The 7,137-nt window shown below is 41.0% G+C and overlaps 1 pseudogene; it reads right to left on the bottom strand.

Annotated features, from left to right (window-relative positions):
• Positions 1–1,150: 1,150 nt before the first annotated feature.
• Positions 1,151–1,462, bottom strand: LOC112399064 (60S acidic ribosomal protein P2 pseudogene; annotated as a pseudogene).
• Between the last annotated feature and the right edge of the window lie 5,675 nt (positions 1,463–7,137).

The following is a 7,137-nucleotide window of genomic DNA, read 5'->3' as shown; positions in this document are numbered from 1 at the left end:
TTGTTCTGTTATTTTTATTTTGTTTTATTTTCATTTCTCTAGAGGTGGGTCAAAAAATATCTTGTGGTGATTTATGTCAAAGAGTGTTCTTCCTATGCTTTCCCCTAAGGGTTTTATAGTGTCCGGGCTTACATTTAGGTCTTTAATCCATTTTGAGTTTATTTTCATGTATGGTGTTAGGGACTGTTCTAATGTCATTCTTTTACATGTAATTGTCCAGTTTTCCCAGCATCACTTATTGAAGAGGCTGTCTTTTCTCCACTGTATATCCTTGCCTCCTTTGCCGTAGATTAGCTGACCATAGGTGTGTGGGTCTGTTTTGTTTAATATCTCTGCCTGTGATGGTATCTATTATATAGTTCATTGTTTCTTTTGTTTTTTCAGCTTTATTGAGGTATAGCTGGTATACAAAAAACTGCACATAATTAATTTATACAATTTGGTGGGTGTGGACAGGTAAATACACTCACAGTACCACCACCACAATCAAGGGAATAAACCTATCCATCACCTCCAAAAGCTTCCTTGTATCCCCACCCCACCCCCTTTTTTGGTAAGAATACTTAATGTGAGATCTACAGTTAATGAATATTGGGGTGCAGAATGCCTTACTATTAATTGTAGGCACTGTGTTGTACAGCTGATCTCTGGAGCTTACTTCACTGCTTTCTTCTGAAGTGGTTGTACTTCTTTGTTGTCAAGGTCCTTGTTAAGATAAAGGGATGAACATCAGAACGCTTTTTTGTGACAACCCAGCTGAGTTCAAAGGAGAAGAGGGAGAGCTCTCATGTGAAGAACTACAGAAAAGCACAGGTCATCACTCTTACTCTACACTGAACAGCTCTTCAGTGAGTATTTTATTCTCGGCTGCTTCTCCTCACCCCTATGTTGGGGAGGAGACTTTCCCCACTGAGGTTTGAGAAGAAAGGGGCAGGGGACTGAATACCTGGGCTACTTTTCACTGCTCTTCTCTGAGAGCTTCTGTGCAGCCATGCTGAGTTTTAAGGAGTGGGCATTGATGGTCTCAAGGCAACAGCTGGACTCAAAGGGCTTTTCCTATTTTTTTTTTCTTTTTTGTTTTATTTTACATAAAAAGGGTTTTATTTGCAGGGGAGCAGGACTCTAGTCAAACGAGCCACATCCCACGTTGTCATCTGACTCCTTCCTCCTTCTTCTCCTCCTCTGCTGCTGCTGGGGCAGAACCCGCAGCAAGAGCTGCAGCTCCTGGGGCAGCAGAGTCGACCACAGCCCCGCCAGCGGGCATGCTGGCCAGCTTGTGGATACCCTGGGCAATGACGTCCTCAATGTTCTTGCTGTCCAGCTCACTGGTGACCTTGTTGAGCCGGTCGTCATCCGCCTCAATGCCCACGCTGTCCAGGATCTTCTGGATGTCCTTGGCGCTGGGGGAGGTATTGCCCCCAAGGGCGGCCAGGAGGTAGGAGGCAACGTAGCGCATCTTGGCGGCGGCAGAGGAGCCTCGCGCGTGCGACCTCGGCGGCATCAGGGATGGAAAGGGGCTTTTCCTAATTTAGCCTTCCTGATCCCACTGGCTGGACCCCATCTCCTATCTACGCAATATTTCAAACAGCTCTCCCTCTCTCCAAGTGCTTCCCACAGTTGTCTCTTATTCCTCAGGTTTCTAAGTTTCAATAGTTCCCCCACGTACCATTGATCTTAGGAGAAGGAGCCAGCAGGCTGTGCTAATTCTGCTTCTTATTGTAAATCAGAATCAAATACTAGTTTTTGACCCATATCACAAAGAAGAGGCATTATAGTTTAAGTTAAAGTGCTCAAGAATCTATCCTAATAAGGAGTTAAACCAGATTTCAAACTTCACTCAAATTCAAAGTCTGTGTTCTTTCTATTTTTCTGTCTCTAGGAGGGTTTAGACTAGACTGAATTTACCTTTTTGTGGTTTTGTAGCAATTAAGCCTTTCTTTTTAAACCTACTCTCATTGCTACCTGAGGAAAAAGAAGTTGGTATGGGTTATGAAATGTCTGCAGAGTGGAGAACTCTCTACCACTTTGCAAAAGAACAATTTTAATAATAAACAGCAGCATTGACCCCTCTGTGTTTTTCCACAGAGCAATTTCATTGCTGGTTTGTTTGACCTTGAAACCTTGTGTCACCGCTTTGCACAATTAGCAGACTCTAAATGTATATTCAGGTCACATCTGTGCCGAATTGTTTTATTTATGTGGATTGATTGTGGATTACGACACAGCATCCCTACTTATTCAGGATAAGTGGAGTGAGGAGTTTTAAGGACAAACAGTGAACCAGCTGCAGAAAGGTCAAGAAGACAGAAGAGTGTAATATTGCAACTTGATAATGTAAACTTCAAGAAGGGATTTTTATTAAACCATAAAAAACATCTGTACCATCTTAAGACTGAAAGTTCAGGCTTATTAAGCACTGACTGCGTAATGAATTTTGCATACAGTCATCATAAAACTCTCTTCTACCTGCCATGGTTTCTGAAGAGGAGCATTATTCCTAACCTGGGAAGTATTTCAAACTTTTTCTTAAGTATCTTCTAATGGCCAGTAAGAGGTAGTGAATATCTTCAGAGTAATAGCCTGAAGTAGCTATAGAAAATTCTGATAGAAAATTCAACACACATTTTTGTAATAATCATACTTTTACTTTAAAATCTACGCATTTTTGGGCTTCCGTGGTGGTGGCGCAGTGGTTGAGAGTCTGCCTGCCAACGCAGGGGAAGCGGGTTTGTGCCCCGGTCCGGGAGATTCTCACATGCCATGGAGCAGCTGGGCCCGTGAGACATGGCTGCTGAGCCTTCGTGTCCGGAGCCTGTGCTCCGCAACGGGAGAGGTAAAAAAAAAAAAAAATATATATATATATATGTATATATATATATATATATATGCATTTTTGTACTGTCCTCCATACAATAGCCATGTTTGCTTTAATAAGTGAAAATATAACTTATTGCCTTAATCCTGAGGTTTACTGAATTAGTAAACCTCTGTTCTACTGAATTAGAATTTTAGAGATATGGACTCTGGCATATTTTTGCTAGATCTGTGCAGATGTTTCTGATGAGTGGTCAAATTGAGAGTGATTGATCTAGGAAGATGGGTCTTAGCTGTCATGTGGCTTTGTACTCTCCTTGACATAGGAATGAGCAGTTCTTCTTGAGAAGTGAGGAACTGAACTCTGAAGATTGGATTCTATCCTCCAAATCTAGGGAGTCATTAAAGGTGTGGGGCTACAAGGACCAAAAAGAAAAGTATGGTTAAAATTTCTGATGGGATTCTTATCATCTGAAGAGTGTCAGATATCACAGTGCTGTGAGCAGACCGTAAAAACCCTGGCTAAGTCATTGATGATGCAAGTTGTAGCTTTGTCTAATACACCACTAAGTTTTAAAGAAAATGGGTCACTTTTCAAAATTGCTTACTCCAAAAGGTTTATGAAAGTGGCTTGGTCTGTTGCTTATTCAGGTATATAAACAACAACAAAAATAATCCTCTTTGGCTCCGCGTTCAGGTCCTCTGAAGTTTTGGTTAGCTCACTACCTCAGTCAACCACAGGACCTACTTCATCTGGGCTTTTGCCTATGGCCAACAGGGGGAAGGAAAAGGGAAAAGAGCAGAAATACCCACTAGAAAGTAACCTTTTCTAGGAGTATTCTCTGTAGCAGAAATTGTTCGTTTCCTTTGACTATTTATTCCCCAATTCTTTTTATTTTCCCAAATAGAACCATGATTTAAGTTCAGGTATCCACATGACTCTGGGTCAATTCTGATTAAAACTTGGTGGTTTTAGTCTCTTACTCTGTGATTTGTTTAGGATGGGCTTGTAATCCAGTTCTGGCCAGTAACCAAAAGGAGAGGTCTCCTTAAGAGTTTCTGCTTTTGAGCAGGAGATTCCAGAGAACATTGTGCTTTCTCTCCTTCGGCTATTGTCTTGGGTGTATGTAAGGTTTTTGGCCTTTCCCATTGCGGAGCACAGGCTCCGGACGCGGAGGTTCAGTGGCCATGGCTCACAGGCCCAGCCACTCTGCGGCATGTGGGATCTTCCCAGACCGGGGCACGAACCCGTGTCCCCTGCATCAGCAGGCGGACTCTCAACCATTGCGCCACCAGGGAAGCCCCTGTATATAATGTTTTGAATTCCAGCAACCACCTTGCTCTGTGAGTATTGAGCCTGGAGGCGAAACTGAGCTGTTGAAGAAGGTAGAATGAAGAGACAGAAAGAAACACATTTTGTTTCTTGATGTCCTTGATGATGCTGCTGAGTCTCTAAATCAATAAAATCTAGAGCCTTTCCTTCACACACACACACACACACACACACGCACACACACACACGCACACACACACAGTGCTTTAGAGACCTTTAGGTTCACAGAAAAATGGAGCAGAAAGTACAGAGATTTCCCACCTAGCCCCTCTTCCCTCTCCCAACAGCTTTCTCCACTATCAACACTCCACACTAGAGTGGTACATTTATTACAGCCCATGACCCTATATTGACACATTATATCACCTAAAGTCTAAACTTTATATTAGGGTTTACTCTTGGTGTTGTACATTCTATGGGTTTTAACAAATGTATTATGATCTATATCCACCATTACAGTGTCATACAAAGTATTTTCACTGCCCTAAAAATTCTTTGTGTTCCACCTATTCATTCCACTCTCCTCCCTAAACCCTGGCAACATTGACCTTTTCACTGTCTCCATAATTTTTCTTTCTCCAGAATGTCATATAGTTGGAATCATACAGGATGTAGCCTTTTTAGATTGGCTTCTTTCATTTGGCAATATGCATTTAAGGTTCTTCCATGTATTTTCATGGCTCGAATAGCTTATTTCTTTCTGCATTCCTTTATGTGTGATATAATAAACACTCTTCTTTTTAGGACATTTTGAGTTGAAGCTATCTGTAACTTGGAAGCCTAAAACAAAATAACCCATATGGTATCTAAGCTTCTATGTGGTGAGAATAGAAGTCAGGGATCTGAGCTTCCATCCTAGGTTGGACACTAACGATCTGTGTGATTTAGGGCATGTCATTTTCTTTCTGGAGCAGAAACTGCATACTTTCCATGGTGGATACTAAGACTGGCTCCCCCAAGCCCATTCTGCTTCAGATGATGGGTGTAACCTATCAGTGTGTGGCGTCCTTCTGGCAGGTGTTATTGGTCTAATGTGAACACCTCTTAATTTGGTCCAGGCAGGTGGAAGAGAGAGGGTATTATGTTCAATAAAGAAAATCTTCCTGCTGTATTTCCATTTGTCACTGGTGGGCATCTTGTGACTCTGAGGAGAGTCAGCCACATGATAGAGTCAATAGTAAGGAGAGAAGATGAGAGTTTGGAAAGAACCCAGGTTATTGTGTCACTGATCAGGCCCTGTGTGGACTTTACTCCATTTCTGGAACTTCAGTAAATAAACATTATACATTTATTTATTGTTAAAGTCACTTGGACTCTACATTTTGTCCTTTTAACCTCACATTATCCTAATGGATACCAATAATTCTTCTCCAGATCAAATGAGAGATTATAAGTAATGTGCTTTGAACTATTAAGACATCATACACATTCAAGGGAGTATTATTTGTCCATTACAACAGCATGTACTTTTCATGGACAATTGGGAAGGTGAGTAGAAAAGTATGTATTTAATATCTTCCAGGTAAAGAGACCTCTGCCTAGATTTTTAATTTTATCTTCACAAAAATCCAATGTGATATTAATTCCATTTCATAGATGAGGAAACTGGGTGTTATGGACTGAATGTTTGTGCCCCCTCAAAAATTCATATGCTGGAATCCTAACCCCCAAAAGTGATGGTATTTGGAGGTGGAGACTTTTCAGGCTAATTAGTTGTTGAGGATTAAGTCCTCATAGTGGGATTTAGTGACCTTATCATCAAAGAGACCACAGAAACCTCTTTTGCTCCTTCCAGCATGTGAGGACAAAGCGAGAAGACAGACATCTATGAACCATGAATTGGGTCTCCATCAGACACTGAATCTGCCAGCCCCTTGATCTTTGACTTTCCAAACTTCAGAACTGTGAGAAATAAATGTTTGTTGTTGAAGCCACCCACTCTGTGGTATTTTTGTTATAGTGGCCTGAATGGACTAAGATATTGAGGTTCACAGAAGTTAAATAAAGGGCCCAAAATTATGTGATTGATATATATCAACTTTTGGAGCCTAGATTTGGCTGTATTCAAAGTCTGTGTTCTTTCTACTACCATAAACTGCTTTCAGCTTAGATATTCTGGGAACAAAGTCATAAAAAATGGCAGTTGAGCTAAGTCCTGAGGGGAGGTAAGATTTATCCAAAAGGGTTAACGGCATGAGTAATGACACAGAGTTGTGAGAAATCCTGTGGGGCTCAGGCAGTGGATAAAATGTGGGAGCACGTGGTGCTTGGGGAGTGGAGTGGGGAGGGCAAGCTTCAAGAGTCAGAGAAGAAAATGTAGACCGAGATGGACTGGAGCAGCTGCCATGGAGGCAATAAGAGTTGGGAGGTAGGTGCAATGAAAGCTTCTAAACTGGAAACTTGTGGGGATGGTATCAGGATGATCAGATACTTGTTTTAAAAAGGTAAATCCGACAGCAGTATATGAAATAGTTTGTAGGGGGCAGAATGGAAGGAAGCCAGGATTCTCTTTTCTCACATGTTTCATGTTCTTTTCTCCCTTTCAAATATGTACCACACTCTATCCCAGACTTCACCTCCCTTTCTTCTTTCCTGCTACACTTCCCATTATCACCTCTAAACCTTGTATCATCTTCTCTATTTATTTTTAATACTTTTTATTCTTTAACAATTGAGGTAAAATTCAAATACTATAAAATTCACCATTTTAAAATGAACAATTCACTGGCATTTTACATTCATAATATTGTGTTATCTAATTCCAAAACATTTTCATCATCCCAAAAAGGAACCCCATATTCATTAAGCAGTTACTTCCCAATGCTCTCCTCTCCCCCCAACCTCCTCAGAACAAAACCATTAGTTTGGTTTTTGTCTGTATGAATTTACCTATCCTGAGTGTTTCATATGAATAGAATCATATAATATGTGAACTTTTATGTTTCTGGCTTCTTTCTCTTAGCAAAACATTTCTTGAGATTCATCATATT

The sequence above is a fragment of the Neophocaena asiaeorientalis genome, unplaced genomic scaffold (assembly GCF_003031525.2).
Source record: "Neophocaena asiaeorientalis asiaeorientalis breed wild unplaced genomic scaffold, Neophocaena_asiaeorientalis_V1.1 scaffold114, whole genome shotgun sequence".
Taxonomy (NCBI): domain Eukaryota; kingdom Metazoa; phylum Chordata; class Mammalia; order Artiodactyla; family Phocoenidae; genus Neophocaena; species Neophocaena asiaeorientalis.
This window is presented reverse-complemented; position numbering and strand designations above follow the sequence as displayed.